The following is a 16149-nucleotide window of genomic DNA, read 5'->3' as shown; positions in this document are numbered from 1 at the left end:
TTGATTCAGGAGGGACTGATGGGAGGGGGCCCAAGAATTTAAATCATATGTTATTTATCAGTGGGGAATGAAATACGGCTACTTTCTATCAACATTTGAAGTCATCAATGTCGAGGTGATTTAACGCACAGGTTTTTTTTGGGTGTATTACTTTTTTTTCAAGACACATGTGATTTTATACATAGGTCTCTGTGGCGCAATTGGTTAGCGCGTTCGACTGTTAATCGAAAGGTTGGTGGTTCAAGCCCACCCAGGGACGAGCTGATATTTACTGAACACCAGGTCAAGCATCAGCCTATACTATAAACCTTTGTTAAGTGAAAAAAATCAACTGTGTTTCCAAGAGTAGATTTTATAGAACTGCTCTGTCATTCCCCGTCCAACCAATTACATCCGTTGACTTGAGTACGGAGTGTCTGGAAGAAGAGCTAGCTGGCTCAAGTGCTTTCTCGGAATTGAAAGTATATTGGAGCTTAGATATGATCCATTTCACCTTGTCTTACGATCATAACATGGAAATAGTTTTTTTCTTAAAAGCCATATTTTGCTATCTTTTTTTACCAATTAACATTTAAGGGGGCCACAGGCAGAGGAAAGCTTGTTCTTAAGGGGGGCTCCCCCCTTTTCCAGAACCCAGGAGAATTCATACGCTCAGAGATAAGGTTAAGGGTTGAAAGGAGTTGATTCAGGAGGGACTGATGGGAGGGGGCCCAAGAATTTAAATCATATGTTATTTATCAGTGGGGAATGAAATACGGCTACTTTCTATCAACATTTGAAGTCATCAATGTCGAGGTGATTTAACACACAGGTTTTTTTTGGGTGTATTACTTTTTTTTCAAGACACATGTGTTTTTATACATAGGTCTCTGTGGCGCAATTGGTTAGCGTGTTCGACTGTTAATCGAAAGGTTGGTGGTTCAAGCCCACCCAGGGACGAGCTGATCTTTACTGAACACCAGGTCAAGCATCAGCCCATACCATAAACCTTTGTTAAGTGAAAAAAATCAACTGTGTTTCCAAGAGTAGATTTTATAGAACTGCTCTGTCATTCCCCGTCCAACCAATTACATCCGTTGACTTGAGTACGGAGTGTCTGGAAGAAGAGCTAGCTGGCTCAAGTGCTTTCTCGGAATTGAAAGTATATTGGAGCTTAGATATGATCCATTTCACCTTGTCTTACGATCATAACATGGAAATAGTTTTTTTCTTAAAAGCCATATTTTGCTATCTTTTTTTACCAATTAACATTTAAGGGGGCCACAGGCAGAGGAAAGCTTGTTCTTAAGGGGGGCTCCCCCCTTTTCCCCTTTTCCAGAACCCAGGAGAATTCATACGCTCAGAGATAAGGTTAAAGGTTGAAAGGAGATGATTCAGGAGGGACTGATGGGAGGGGGCCCAAGAATTTAAATCATATGTTATTTATCAGTGGGGAATGAAATACGGCTACTTTCTATCAACATTTGAAGTCATCAATGTCGAGGTGATTTAACGCACAGGTTTTTTTTGGGTGTATTACTTTTTTTTCAAGACACATGTGATTTAATACATAGGTCTCTGTGGCGCAATTGGTTAGCGCGATCGACTGTTAATCGAAAGGTTGGTGGTTCAAGCCCACCCAGGGACGAGCTGATATTTACTGATCACCAGGTCAAGCATCAGCGCATACCATCAACCTTTGTTAAGTGAAAAAAATCAACTGTGTTTCCAAGAGTAGATTTGATAGAACTGCTCTGTCATTTCCTGTCCAACCATTTACTTCCGTTGACTTGAGTACGGAGTGTCTGGAAGAAGAGCTAGCTGGCTCAAGTGCTTTCTCGGAATTGAAAGTATATTGGAGCTTAGATATGATCTATTTCACCTTGTCTTACGATCATAACATGGAAATAGTTTTTTTCTTAAAAGCCATATTTTGCTATCTTTTTTTACCAATTAACATTTAAGGGGGCCACAGGCAGAGGAAAGCTTGTTCTTAAGGGGGGCTCCCCCCTTTTCCCCTTTTCCAGAACCCAGGAGAATTCATACGCTCAGAGATAAGGTTAAAGGTTGAAAGGAGATGATTCAGGAGGGACTGATGGGAGGGGGCCCAAGAATTTAAATCATATGTTATTTATCAGTGGGGAATGAAATACGGCTACTTTCTATCAATATTTGAAGTCATCAATGTCGAGGTGATTTAACGCACAGGTTTTTTTTGGGTGTATTACTTTTTTTTCAAGACACATGTGATTTTATACATAGGTCTCTGTGGCGCAATTGGTTAGCGCGTTCGACTGTTAATCGAAAGGTTGGTGGTTCAAGCCCACCCAGGGACGAGCTGATATTTACTGAACACCAGGTCAAGCATCAGCCCATACCATAAACCTTTGTTAAGTGAAAAAAATCAACTGTGTTTCCAAGAGTAGATATTATAGAACTGCTCTGTCATTCCCCGTCCAACCAATTACATCCGTTGACTTGAGTACGGAGTGTCTGGAAGAAGAGCTAGCTGGCTCAAGTGCTTTCTCGGAATTGAAAGTATATTGGAGCTTAGATATGATCTATTTCACCTTGTCTTACGATCATAACATGGAAATAGTTTTTTTCTTAAAAGCCATATTTTGCTATCTTTTTTTACCAATTAACATTTAAGGGGGCCACAGGCAGAGGAAAGCTTGTTCTTAAGGGGGGCTCCCCCCTTTTCCCCTTTTCCAGAACCCAGGAGAATTCATACGCTCAGAGATAAGGTTAAAGGTTGAAAGGAGATGATTCAGGAGGGACTGATGGGAGGGGGCCCAAGAATTTAAATCATATGTTATTTATCAGTGGGGAATGAAATACGGCTACTTTCTATCAATATTTGAAGTCATCAATGTCGAGGTGATTTAACGCACAGGTTTTTTTTGGGTGTATTACTTTTTTTTCAAGACACATGTGATTTTATACATAGGTCTCTGTGGCGCAATTGGTTAGCGCGTTCGACTGTTAATCGAAAGGTTGGTGGTTCAAGCCCACCCAGGGACGAGCTGATATTTACTGAACACCAGGTCAAGCATCAGCGCATACCATCAACCTTTGTTAAGTGAAAAAAATCAACTCTGTTTCCAAGAGTAGATTTGATAGAACTGCTCTGTCATTTCCTGTCCAACCATTTACTTCCGTTGACTTGAGTACGGAGTGCCTGGAAGAAGAGCTAGCTGGCTCAAGTGCTTTCTCGGAATTGAAAGTATATTGGAGCATAGATATGATCCATTTCACCTTGTCTTACGATCATAACATGGAAATAGTTTTTTTCTTAAAAGCCATATTTTGCTATCTTTTTTTACCAATTAACATTTAAGGGGGCCACAGGCAGAGGAAAGCTTGTTCTTAAGGGGGGCTCCCCCCTTTTCCAGAACCCAGGAGAATTCATACGCTCAGAGATAAGGTTAAGGGTTGAAAGGAGTTGATTCAGGAGGGACTGATGGGAGGGGGCCCAAGAATTTAAATCATATGTTATTTATCAGTGGGGAATGAAATACGGCTACTTTCTATCAACATTTGAAGTCATCAATGTCGAGGTGATTTAACGCACAGGTTTTTTTTGGGTGTATTACTTTTTTTTCAAGACACATGTGATTTTATACATAGGTCTCTGTGGCGCAATTGGTTAGCGCGTTCGACTGTTAATCGAAAGGTTGGTGGTTCAAGCCCACCCAGGGACGAGCTGATATTTACTGAACACCAGGTCAAGCATCAGCCCATACCATAAACCTTTGTTAAGTGAAAAAAATCAACTGTGTTTCCAAGAGTAGATTTTATAGAACTGCTCTGTCATTCCCCGTCCAACCAATTACATCCGTTGACTTGAGTACGGAGTGTCTGGAAGAAGAGCTAGCTGGCTCAAGTGCTTTCTCGGAATTGAAAGTATATTGGAGCTTAGATATGATCCATTTCACCTTGTCTTACGATCATAACATGGAAATAGTTTTTTTCTTAAAAGCCATATTTTGCTATCTTTTTTTACCAATTAACATTTAAGGGGGCCACAGGCAGAGGAAAGCTTGTTCTTAAGGGGGGCTCCCCCCTTTTCCCCTTTTCCAGAACCCAGGAGAATTCATACGCTAAGAGATAAGGTTAAGGGTTGAAAGGAGTTGATTCAGGAGGGACTGATGGGAGGGGGCCCAAGAATTTAAATCATGTTATTTATCAGTGGGGAATGAAATACGGCTACTTTCTATCAACATTTGAAGTCATCAATGTCGAGGTGATTTAACGCACAGGTTTTTTTTGGGTGTATTACTTTTTTTTCAAGACACATGTGATTTTATACATAGGTCTCTGTGGCGCAATTGGTTAGCGCGTTCGACTGTTAATCGAAAGGTTGGTGGTTCAAGCCCACCCAGGGACGAGCTGATATTTACTGAACACCAGGTCAAGCATCAGCCCATACCATAAACCTTTGTTGAGTGAAAAAAATCAACTGTGTTTCCAAGAGTAGATTTTATAGAACTGCTCTGTCATTCCCCGTCCAACCAATTACATCCGTTGACTTGAGTACGGAGTGTCTGGAAGAAGAGCTAGCTGGCTCAAGTGCTTTCTCGGAATTGAAAGTATATTGGAGCTTAGATATGATCCATTTCACCTTGTCTTACGATCATAACATGGAAATAGTTTTTTTCTTAAAAGCCATATTTTGCTATCTTTTTTTACCAATTAACATTTAAGGGGGCCACAGGCAGAGGAAAGCTTGTGGGGCTCCCCCCTTTTCCCCTTTTCCAGAACCCAGGAGAATTCATACGCTCAGAGATAAGGTTAAGGGTTGAAAGGAGTTGATTCAGGAGGGACTGATGGGAGGGGGCCCAAGAATTTAAATCATATGTTATTTATCAGTGGGGAATGAAATACGGCTACTTTCTATCAACATTTGAAGTCATCAATGTCGAGGTGATTTAACGCACAGGTTTTTTTTGGGTGTATTACTTTTTTTTCAAGACACATGTGATTTTATACATAGGTCTCTGTGGCGCAATTGGTTAGCGCGTTCGACTGTTAATCGAAAGGTTGGTGGTTCAAGCCCACCCAGGGACGAGCTGATATTTACTGAACACCAGGTCAAGCATTAGCCCATCCCATAAACCTTTGTTAAGTGAAAAAAATCAACTGTGTTTCCAAGAGTAGATATTATAGAACTGCTCTGTCATTCCCCGTCCAACCAATTACATCCGTTGACTTGAGTACGGAGTGTCTGGAAGAAGAGCTAGCTGGCTCAAGTGCTTTCTCGGAATTGAAAGTATATTGGAGCTTAGATATGATCCATTTCACCTTGTCTTACGATCATAACATGGAAATAGTTTTTTTCTTAAAAGCCATATTTTGCTATCTTTTTTTACCAATTAACATTTAAGGGGGCCACAGGCAGAGGAAAGCTTGTGGGGCTCCCCCCTTTTCCCCTTTTCCAGAACCCAGGAGAATTCATACGCTCAGAGATAAGGTTAAAGGTTGAAAGGAGATGATTCAGGAGGGACTGATGGGAGGGGGCCCAAGAATTTAAATCATATGTTATTTATCAGTGGGGAATGAAATACGGCTACTTTCTATCAATATTTGAAGTCATCAATGTCGAGGTGATTTAACGCACAGGTTTTTTTTGGGTGTATTACTTTTTTTTCAAGACACATGTGATTTTATACATAGGTCTCTGTGGCGCAATTGGTTAGCGCGTTCGACTGTTAATCGAAAGGTTGGTGGTTCAAGCCCACCCAGGGACGAGCTGATATTTACTGAACACCAGGTCAAGCATCAGCCCATACCATAAACCTTTGTTAAGTGAAAAAAATCAACTGTGTTTCCAAGAGTAGATATTATAGAACTGCTCTGTCATTCCCCGTCCAACCAATTACATCCGTTGACTTGAGTACGGAGTGTCTGGAAGAAGAGCTAGCTGGCTCAAGTGCTTTCTCGGAATTGAAAGTATATTGGAGCTTAGATATGATCCATTTCACCTTGTCTTACGATCATAACATGGAAATAGTTTTATTCTTAAAAGCCATATTTTGCTATCTTTTTTTACCAATTAACATTTAAGGGGGCCACAGGCAGAGGAAAGCTTGTTCTTAAGGGGGGCTCCCCCCTTTTCCCCTTTTCCAGAACCCAGGAGAATTCATACGCTCAGAGATAAGGTTAAGGGTTGAAAGGAGTTGATTCAGGAGGGACTGATGGGAGGGGGCCCAAGAATTTAAATCATATGTTATTTATCAGTGGGGAATGAAATACGGCTACTTTCTATCAACATTTGAAGTCATCAATGTCGAGGTGATTTAACGCACAGGTTTTTTTTGGGTGTATTACTTTTTTTTCAAGACACATGTGATTTTATACATAGGTCTCTGTGGCGCAATTGGTTAGCGCGTTCGACTGTTAATCGAAAGGTTGGTGGTTCAAGCCCACCCAGGGACGAGCTGATATTTACTGAACACCAGGTCAAGCATCAGCCCATACCATAAACCTATGTTAAGTGAAAAAAATCAACTGTGTTTCCAAGAGTAGATTTTATAGAACTGCTCTGTCATTCCCCGTCCAACCAATTACATCCGTTGACTTGAGTACGGAGTGTCTGGAAGAAGAGCTAGCTGGCTCAAGTGCTTTCTCGGAATTGAAAGTATATTGGAGCTTAGATATGATCCATTTCACCTTGTCTTACGATCATAACATGGAAATATTTTTTTTCTTAAAAGCCATATTTTGCTATCTTTTTTTACCAATTAACATTTAAGGGGGCCACAGGCAGAGGAAAGCTTGTGGGGCTCCCCCCTTTTCCCCTTTTCCAGAACCCAGGAGAATTCATACGCTCAGAGATAAGGTTAAGGGTTGAAAGGAGTTGATTCAGGAGGGACTGATGGGAGGGGGCCCAAGAATTTAAATCATATGTTATTTATCAGTGGGGAATGAAATACGGCTACTTTCTATCAATATTTGAAGTCATCAATGTCGAGGTGATTTAACGCACAGGTTTTTTTTGGGTGTATTACTTTTATTTCAAGACACATGTGATTTTATACATAGGTCTCTGTGGCGCTACCTAAATCCGATCCGTCTGCTTTCTAGATTCAGGATCGTCCAACCAAATCATCGGAATTCCAATATCTTTTCACCAGAATGACCAATCACACGTTCCACTGTCCATTTCTCTCCATTTCTCTTCCATATCTTTTCACCAGAATGACCAATCACACGTTCCCCTGTCCATTTCTCTCCCTGCGCTAAGCCAATCACGGACAGGCTAGCGACGCTCCGAATGCGGAATGGATTTAAACTGTAGAACAACACACACGTTTTCGGCATTCCTGAAAACGACTATGTAAGGCAGTGGTTCCCAAACTTTTTTTCAGGGGACCCCCTTTTGGACTTGAGACTGTTTTCGCGACCCCCCGCCCCAGCACCTCCCCCCCCCCAACTTAGTGCATAATGTTACTATGCATAATAATAATGTTCAAAATCATTATTATTATTATTGTTATTATTATTATTATCATTATTATTATGCAGTAGTAATCATCACCATTATTATTATTGTTATTTTTAATAATGTTATTATTACTATGTAATATAAATCTTCAGAGACAGCCATGTAAATATGCAAATATAGCCTTTTGGCTTAAGTTTTATTATAAAACAATAAAACAATTATTCACGACAGAAAAATGATAAACAGTACCCCCACAACCCATCCCAGAACATATAATATTTTTCACCTTGTAGCAATATATGTATATACCGGTATATTATTATTTATTTATTTTTTTAAATCAATGCCTCCTCCCTGGCCCACCCCAAAACCATTAATAGTAAAGCATCAACAATTGGTCAGTAACAATATAACAATACTAACCCAATCCCCACCCCGAAAAGTTGTTTTTTTCAGTGACATGGGTGTGCTTGCCTTTCTGCACAAAGTTTTTGAAATCTTGGTGACAGCTTTGAGATTGCCACTCTCAGTTCACTTTCAATGTCCAACCTTGACCTGTATTTGTTCTTGATGGAGGCCACTGCAGAAAAGCCTACCTCGCAAAGGTAAGAAGTGGCAAAAGGGAGAAGTATGGACTCAGCCTTTCCACCTAGCAACGGATAGTCTTTCTCCACTCCAATCCAAAAGGCAGGCAGTGACTTGGCCCTAAACTGCTGTTTTAATCCTATGTCTGAAGTGACGTCAATGAACTGCTCCTGTTCAGCGACACTGAGGTGAGCAGGTGTCCTTCCACTGAAGGGGTCTGTTAGCCATTCGTAGTGTGCCACTGCATCGGTTGTTGGGAAGTATTTTTGAAAATGCAGTTGGAGGGCAGAGATGTGGGACTGAACGCATGTCAAAATGGAGTTCTGACATCCTGTAGTTTCCAGAAAGGCATGTAAGTTCTGAAACGAGTCTGTGTGTCCCTCCTCCAGTCTCTGCCCCCACAGTTCCAGTTTCTTCGAAAAGGACTGCATTTTGAGGGATGTGGGTGCTGGGTCCTTGCATCTGGAGATTCAACTCGTTCAATTTCTGAAAAACATCGCTAAGATATGCAAGTGCCAACAGAAAGTGTTCGTCATTGTATCTAGTCGCAAGGGCATGGCCCTCCTCCTCGAAAAAAACGCGAATCTCCTCTCTCAACTCAAACACCCGGCTTAACACTTTCCCACGCGAAAGCCATCGCGCATCACTGTGGAACAGGACGGCCGTGTGCTTGGAGCCCATCTCTCCGCACAGCGCTGCGAAAAGCCTGGCTTTCACCGGGCGCGTCTTGATGTAATTGACCGTCGCAATTACGTCGGTCATGACAGCATTCAGGTCTGGACTCAGCTGTTTTGATGCAAGCGCTTCGCGGTGAATCATACAGTGAGTCCATTGTACGTTGGGGGACGCACCTTTGATGAGCGCTTGCAGTCCACTGCGCTTCCCAGCCATAGCCTGAGCCCCATCTGTGCACACTCCAACACAACACTCCCATTTCAAATTTGCCCCTCGTATGTAAGTGTCAATCATTCGGAAAAGTTCGTTAGCAGTGGCTCTTGTTTTCAGCTCTTTGCAGAAGAGAAGATCCTCTCTCATGTCCCCCGAATCGATGAAACGTATGTACGTGATCAATAAACAGTCCTTGTTGCTGTCAGTAGCTTCGTCTACCTGCAGCGCAAACCAAGTGCTAGCACGAACTCGGTCAGTCAGCTGTTCTTCAATGTCCTCAGCCATGTCGTGTATACGCCTGCCGACGGTGTTGTTTGACAGAGGAATTGATTTCAGGCCTAATTTGTTCACTGTTGCCTCGTCTCCCATGATTCTAACTATTTCAATCACGGCGGGCAGGATCACCTCCTCGCCATCTGTGTGAGGCTTCTTTGCCTGTGCTAACAGGTAGCTCATTTTATACGAGGCGAGCTGTGCATTGGCAGTTGTTGATGCTAATTTCGTGAAAGACCTACGCTGTGCCCGAACTTTTAAAAGCTCTTCTCTAAAAAAATCAATCGGCTTGTTTTTATGTTCGGGGTGTGTTGTCTCCAAGTGGCGCTTTAGTTTGTTCGGTTTTAAACTTTCGACCGCTAGCACCTTCAGGCAGAGAAGGCACTGCGGCCGCTCCTCAGCTCCCACCATCACACTGGTAAACCCCAGTCCCACGAAAGCATCGTCAAACCTCCTTGTCTTGGCTAGGGTCGGTGTCCTCGATGATATGCCGGGTGGTGGCGTCGTCGCAGCAGCAGCAGCCTTTCTTTTTTGACCGAGTGCAAGAAATTTCTCCATCGTGAAATCAACGAGATAGAATTATGGTCGTCGCTGAGGAAAACTGAATCACTGAATTAATCACTGCGGGCCGATTATCAGACTGACGTTCGATGGCGGGAAAAACCGACAAATATAGAATCAAAGGGTGGGGTCACAGGGGGTTCTTTTCAAAGGTGGATTTCTCTCTGCAAAGTGGCTGTGCATTAAAAGCCTATTCTGACGCCAGTATTTTAATATAATGTTTCATATAATTATTCGTATGTATATATATTTTTTTTATTATTATTTTTTTTAATATGCAAACTGGCCCATCTCTCCGCGACCCCCCTGACGGTGCTCCGCGACCACTGATGTAAGGTAAGGTTTGGAATTACATTAAAACACATTTGACACATTTAACACATCCAATCGCGGAAATGATCCACCTTATAAATTCGGACAGGTCATGCTCTGGAAAAGGTAGCGGTATTAACGGTAGTAATTACGCTCTTCTGAAAACTAGTCTGCAATGTAACTGTTTGTAATTTACATTACAACAAATGCTTTACATTTAAGAACCAATAAATCGCGGAAATGATCGACGTTATAAATTCGTTCTACTGAATATTGGTATTACTTTATCCAAAAGTCTGACCGTGCGGATTGTCTTACCTTGTCCGGACATGTCACTAATTTTCCTTGTCATTTCACTGACTTTGGTTAATTTACTAGCATGTTAGCATCGGTTTAACTTTACTCACTTGGGTCAACTTCTTGTTAACTTATTGCATGTCAGCCTCAGTAGGAACTAGTAGTACGATTACGGTGAACGACCATTTTAATTCACCTGTACGGTAAACAACCATTTTAAATTACATGGGGATATCCTAGGGATTATTTTGTATGTATCATATGATTCATGAAGTGTAAAGGTAGGTAAAGGTAACGGTCCCATACCAAATATGATGAGTCCTAGTTTGTACACACACACACACACACACACACACACACACACACACACACACACACACACACACACACACACACATATGTATATATATATATAGCATATGTCTTTGACAATGTATGGTAACTTGGCCATTCTTCCCCTTGTCTTCAGATGTCTACTAAGAAGCATCGAGCCACGGGGTCCTGTTCCCTGTGCAGGGAACAGGCCATCTCCGAAACAGACCAAGTGGCACAACCTCTACCAGAAGGTAAACTTTGCCCCAACAGTAAACCAAAACTCCAAAGTGAACCGATTGTGTCTAAGTAAATCATTCATTTCAATTAATTACAGATTGAGTAGTGTCCCACGATGCTGCGTGGGCAGACCTCTATCTTAAGGGTAGCGCAGACATGTACCTGTGGCTTTCACCCCCAGCAGGTAATATTGAGAGCCTGGTGAAATAAATGCATTTTGTAGGCTTACAACTTGTGATGTGGACAAAATCCCATTAGTATTAATGCGTGTTTAATGGTTTTATTGTTTCTGTCTGTCAGTCTGTGAGAAGCCCTGCAGCTACCTCAGCCTCCACCTCTGCTGCGCCTGCACGGAGCCCTGGGAGGCCTGCATTGACGCTGGCGATGGTGAATATTTCCATCACATTAAATACCATGTCATTCACCTGGTTAGCCATGATCAACTCATCTCAGATCTGTGTGTTTACATAACTTTCATGCGTATCACTGGTGGGTATAATGTCATTTTTAACACCATTTTATTAAGACTATTCTTGGTTGATTTTCAGTTTGAGAAAGCGCGGTTCGGTGGGACTTTGTCTGCTGCAGCCAAGCCGAATGTCAATCTGACTAGGAGGCCTGTTGAGGTAATTGATGTACCTATAGCTGTGCCTGATGCCTTAGAACACAGCCATACCGCCAACACTATCCTTGTTTTGCAATTGTACTTCATCGGCTCCGTTTCCCCCTCTTCCCAGCGTCCCTCCAGCCCTGCCACTGTCCCGTCTGGGAGAAGCACTCCATCCGCTACCCCACCTCGAGTGACGCCCCCTTCCAGTCCCAGCTTCTACAGGCCTGTCTCCCCTTTCTCTCTGCCTCCATCCAGCCCTGTCATGTCGGGGGTGAGGACCAGCTCTTCTCCTCTTGTTAGTGCAACTGTAATAACCTCTATACAGGTCTTACATACTGTAGCGTGTAGCGGATAGATGATTTATGATCTTTTTAATTTTCTTTTTGTAGGTTGTATCAGATACGAGTCCTGCTCCTCCAGGTCTCCTCCCTGCTCCTCCTGGTCTCCTCCCTGCTCCTCCTGGTCCCCTCCCTGCTCCTCCTGGTCCCCTCCCTGCTCCTCCCTGCTCCTCCTGGTCTCCTCCCTGGTCCCCTCCCTGCTCCTCCCTGCTCCTCCTGGTCCCCTCCCTGCTCCTCCCTGCTCCCCTCCCTGCTCCTCCTGGTCCCCTCCCTGCTCCTCCTGGTCCCCTCCCTGCTCCTCCTGGTCCCCTCCCTGCTCCTCCTGGTCCCCTCCCTGCTCCTCCTGGTCCCCTCCCTGCTCCTCCTCTTGCTGCTCCAGATCAGTTCTGGCTGCAGGTGGAAATGAGGAAGACCATTCCCCAGCAGGACCAGCGCTGGATTGCGTCCACGCTGTGGAGGAACCAGCGGCTGCGCCCGGACGTCCAGCTCTGGTATGAGCCACCGGTTCCTGCCCTCATCTACAACCAGGTCCCGTCACCAGACCGCTTTTTTATGCACCCTGCCCCTCCTCCGAGTCCCTGACCAAGGAGCGGTGGTTGGCGGAGAGGAGGAACAAAGATCACCCGTGTTAAATCTATATGTTATTATAATTTTTTTGTCACCAGTGGGACTTGAACCGCCAACCTTCTGTTCCAAGGCTGAAGAATTGCAAACATAACTCCACATTCTCAGGGTTTTATTTGTTTTTTATGTAATGAAATGTTTTTTTGTGATTTATGTCCTAAATTTCTCTCATTCCCTTCCCTTTCCCCTTTTTCTCCCTTTTTCCTCTCTTTTTCCTTCCTTCTTCCCCCCCCTTAAAAGACTATTGTTCCCCAGCTTCTTGTCTCTGTGGCTAGTCTGTTTCTCGAAAGGTTGGTGGTTCAAGCCCACACAGGGACGAGCTGATATTTACTGAACACCAGGTCAAGCATCAGCCCATACTATTAACCTTTGTTTAGTGAAAAAAATCTAATGTGTTTCCAAGAGTAGATTTGATAGAACTGCTCTGTCATTTCCCTTCCAACCATGTATTTGCATTGACTTGAGTACGGAGTGTCTGAAAGAAGAGCTTACTATACTGATTATACATATTCATCATATTCATATCCCCGCCATTGGGACATCCGAGTTGCCACCTCATTGGTGTGTGAACAGAGGACTGTTGAACAACAAGGCAGGTTAGCAGGGAAGCCAAAGCATGCAGTTGGAGGGCAACGAAATGACAGAGCAACACTTTTAGTCAGATATCCCTGCCGGTGTGAACATTGGTATTTATCTAGCGCCCTTTGATCCACACCTTGAACCATATCAAAGGTACGAGGCAACCTGGGAAGAATAAGGGATAGGGTTAGAAATGTAATTTTTCCACTTTTTTTCATCTTAACAATACGTTTCTTGCTCCCACACATAGCCTCTCCATCCTCAGCCTATGAAAGGACCCACTGTGCAGTTGCATCAGCCCATCTGGGCTTCTGGTCTTCAGAAAGGTTTTTATTTAAAGGCACACCACTACTTGGAAAGTTTCACATAAAGGACATTTTTCATGAAAGACATACATTTTAAATACATGCATGTCATCTATTAAGGGTTAAGACTGACTAGACCCAGGGAGAACCCTGGACTTTACTGTAGGTTGGAGGCATTTTAATGGCATATATGTGAACCATTAATACAAAGAAAATGAAATATATTCTGGGCCTGAAAGTGGGCCTGGAGCCTTGCCTTGAGTATTGTTAGTTGTAACTTGTGCTCCTCAAAATACATATTCCCACGTGACGCAAACACCATGTGGCTTGTATTGCTGCCAGTATGTTATTATGGCCAATATTAATACAAATTACATGCTGTTACCAAGGGAAGATAACAGAATCGTCAGCAGAAATGACAGGTGACAGCTGCCTGAAGGCGGTTGAAGCTTGTTAAAAATCCCCAGACCAGAGATATGGACTTCCCACCTGAATGGAGTCCTGCCACTCTTGTTTTACCTCCCTGGTGCCCTTATGCTTTTCTCACTGTAAGTACACCAAAACTACATTTGGGAGTTTGCTGCCATCAAATGGGTAAAATGGGCATTGCCAATTATGTTTCAGATTTTTTTTAATCTTTATTTTATAAATGGAGAACCTGTAATCATTGCAAAAAAGTTGACTTTTCAACTGACACAATCACAATCTGAGTGTTAATTGTTATATCTGTAGTGCTAAATCACAATTAAATGAAAAGTGTTGGAAAGATACATACATTTTGTTTGTAATCTTTTATTTGCATCTTATTAACAAAATAAAAACAAAATCATTATATTTCTGTTAGCGACATACAATATGGTTTATTATGGTCAGATATTTTTCTCTGCCTCATTCCCCTCAAAATTATCTTCTCCTAGAGTTTGCATGTATAGGAACCAAACTAATGACAAACAATAAACATATCAGTGCTGTGCATGTCTCCTTTTGGGACCAAACATTGCACAGTTTTTTTATTCATGAGTATTGACAATATTATTTAATATGGAAAGGGAATGAGGCAAAAACGCTCAAATCAACCACTTCGAACCTGAACACCTGAGAGTTGTCAAATTAAATAGGCATATGTAGACCAGGGGCCTCTACGAATGGTCAAATCTCCTAACTTTTATGACTCCTTTACTTAACCTTTGAGGAAAATGTCATCGGGTCAAGGAGAGATGAAAAGGTGCTTCCTTTTGAACATAGGAAAAGACAGCGCTGCTTAAAATGAATTTGACTCCACTTTTCCTAACCAACGTCATTGCGTATTGCTGAATTTAGCGTCTACAGTTTTCCAAAGTTGGTCTACAACAAGCGCTCTTTTGATCCGCTCTTGTCGTATTGATTTCTATCAGGTTGTCGCCAACAGTGAGAATTACTTCGGTCGGACTTGGCCAACGAAAATATTTTAGGCCAGTTGAAAACCCAATTCACATGTGAATAAAAAGATAAAAAGAGGCTCAACTTATGTTGATGTTGAAATTAACTGCCCACATCTTTCTTAAATGTGAAGTCGGCATTTTATTTTCTTATGGTTTATATTGTGTGCTTAATAAACAGCAATAAATGATTTCATTTCGATTCAAATAATATATTTCTGGAATTGGTATCCATTATTATCAATTGTATTTTCTTCTCTTCTATTCTTCTGCTTTACCGCGTCTCTGATGCGTCTTCGCGTAGAGCCTACTCTTCGTCGGTGGCAATGGCACATTTCTTTAAATATTGCCGCAGTAAAGGATTATGGGATACCACTATCACCTTTCCTTTCGCAAAGGTTGCTCAGGAGTAACCTAGGCTAAAGGAGGGTTAAAGGAAGCATTGAGGCTCCTTTCCTAAGCATTTTTAGAATTCAAACCACCTCTCCTCCAAGCACTTCCGGGTCATCTCCATAGGAAAGGAAATTTCCGATGCAAAAAAGAGAATTTGTAGAGGCCCCGGGAGTACGGAGGGCTCTGAAAGGTTTGTACCGCTCTGACAACAGTGGGCGCTAAAACTAGTTGACCAACTGGTACGTATTTTAAGCACATAAGCCACTAGGAAGCAGGATCGAACACACAAGCTGCATTACCCCCACATAGCCACTAAGAAGCGGGATCGAACACACAAGCTGCATTACCCCTACATAGCCACTAGGAAGCAGGATCGAACACACAAGCTGCATTACCCCCACATAGCCACATGGGAGCAAGATCGAACACATAAGTTGTAATTACTATACATAGCCACCAGGGGAGAAGGACCCGACATACAAGCTGCAATAACTACTCCAGCCACAGATGGCAGCACCTTTAGACAGGTGAGGAGGGCGGAGCCAATACGTAACATAGGCCACGCCTACTTCAGGTAGGCCACGCCTACCTGAAGTAGTAGCGATACAATCCAGAGCGGGAGTCAGATTTGAGGTCAGAAACATATGGCAGCCCCGTTGAGAGCCTGGAACATAGCTCTGCGGTATTTTTCTCCACGCGTGTTAGATAGAATTCCCCCCCTTGTGCTTCATAGTTACATACCGAAACACTTTAACAAATAAAGTGAGTTAAAAGCGACCCGGATTTAACTACTTTCTTCAAGAACGCGGCTAAACGGAATCAATCCCCTTCAAAGTCGCCCAAGGACTTGAGACTTGGCATGCTCGCTCATTCACCATGCTAGCATTAGCATATCATCATGCTCGAAGAATATTGCGCACACGACGAGTTGGCTCATGCAACCACACACATCATCTTCGAAAAATGCACATGTGACTGGGATGCCTTG

The 16149-nt window shown here is 42.8% G+C and overlaps 1 long non-coding RNA gene and 8 other non-coding genes across 10 annotated transcripts; all 9 read left to right on the top strand.

The window, feature by feature from the left end:
• Positions 1–185: 185 nt before the first annotated feature.
• trnan-guu (transfer RNA asparagine (anticodon GUU)) lies at positions 186–259 on the top strand. Its single transcript has one exon. It is a non-coding gene; the product is annotated as a tRNA-Asn (tRNA).
• A 1982-nt stretch (positions 260–2241) lies between these two features.
• On the top strand, positions 2242–2315 carry trnan-guu (transfer RNA asparagine (anticodon GUU)). The gene has a single exon. It is a non-coding gene; the product is annotated as a tRNA-Asn (tRNA).
• Positions 2316–2929: 614 nt separating this feature from the next.
• On the top strand, positions 2930–3003 carry trnan-guu (transfer RNA asparagine (anticodon GUU)). Its single transcript has one exon. It is a non-coding gene; the product is annotated as a tRNA-Asn (tRNA).
• Positions 3004–3609: 606 nt separating this feature from the next.
• On the top strand, positions 3610–3683 carry trnan-guu (transfer RNA asparagine (anticodon GUU)). The gene has a single exon. It is a non-coding gene; the product is annotated as a tRNA-Asn (tRNA).
• Positions 3684–4295: 612 nt separating this feature from the next.
• trnan-guu (transfer RNA asparagine (anticodon GUU)) lies at positions 4296–4369 on the top strand. The gene has a single exon. It is a non-coding gene; the product is annotated as a tRNA-Asn (tRNA).
• Positions 4370–4975: 606 nt separating this feature from the next.
• On the top strand, positions 4976–5049 carry trnan-guu (transfer RNA asparagine (anticodon GUU)). The gene has a single exon. It is a non-coding gene; the product is annotated as a tRNA-Asn (tRNA).
• A 606-nt stretch (positions 5050–5655) lies between these two features.
• On the top strand, positions 5656–5729 carry trnan-guu (transfer RNA asparagine (anticodon GUU)). Its single transcript has one exon. It is a non-coding gene; the product is annotated as a tRNA-Asn (tRNA).
• A 614-nt stretch (positions 5730–6343) lies between these two features.
• Positions 6344–6417, top strand: trnan-guu (transfer RNA asparagine (anticodon GUU)). Its single transcript has one exon. It is a non-coding gene; the product is annotated as a tRNA-Asn (tRNA).
• A 4432-nt stretch (positions 6418–10849) lies between these two features.
• LOC132462323 (uncharacterized) lies at positions 10850–12000 on the top strand. Of its 2 annotated transcripts, XR_009526805.1 has the most exons (6): positions 10850–10908; positions 10992–11078; positions 11206–11281; positions 11443–11520; positions 11632–11775; positions 11894–12000. It is a non-coding gene; the product is annotated as an uncharacterized LOC132462323 (long non-coding RNA). The 2 variants fall into 2 exon arrangements; XR_009526804.1 differs by lacking the exons at positions 10850–10908; positions 10992–11078; positions 11206–11281 and having other exon boundaries at positions 11326–11520.
• The last annotated feature ends 4149 nt before the right edge of the window (positions 12001–16149 follow it).

This window comes from Gadus macrocephalus, chromosome 8, assembly GCF_031168955.1.
Source record: "Gadus macrocephalus chromosome 8, ASM3116895v1".
Lineage (NCBI taxonomy): Eukaryota > Metazoa > Chordata > Actinopteri > Gadiformes > Gadidae > Gadus > Gadus macrocephalus.
Note: the sequence above shows the minus strand (reverse complement) of the source record. Positions and strands in the feature narration are given on the sequence as shown.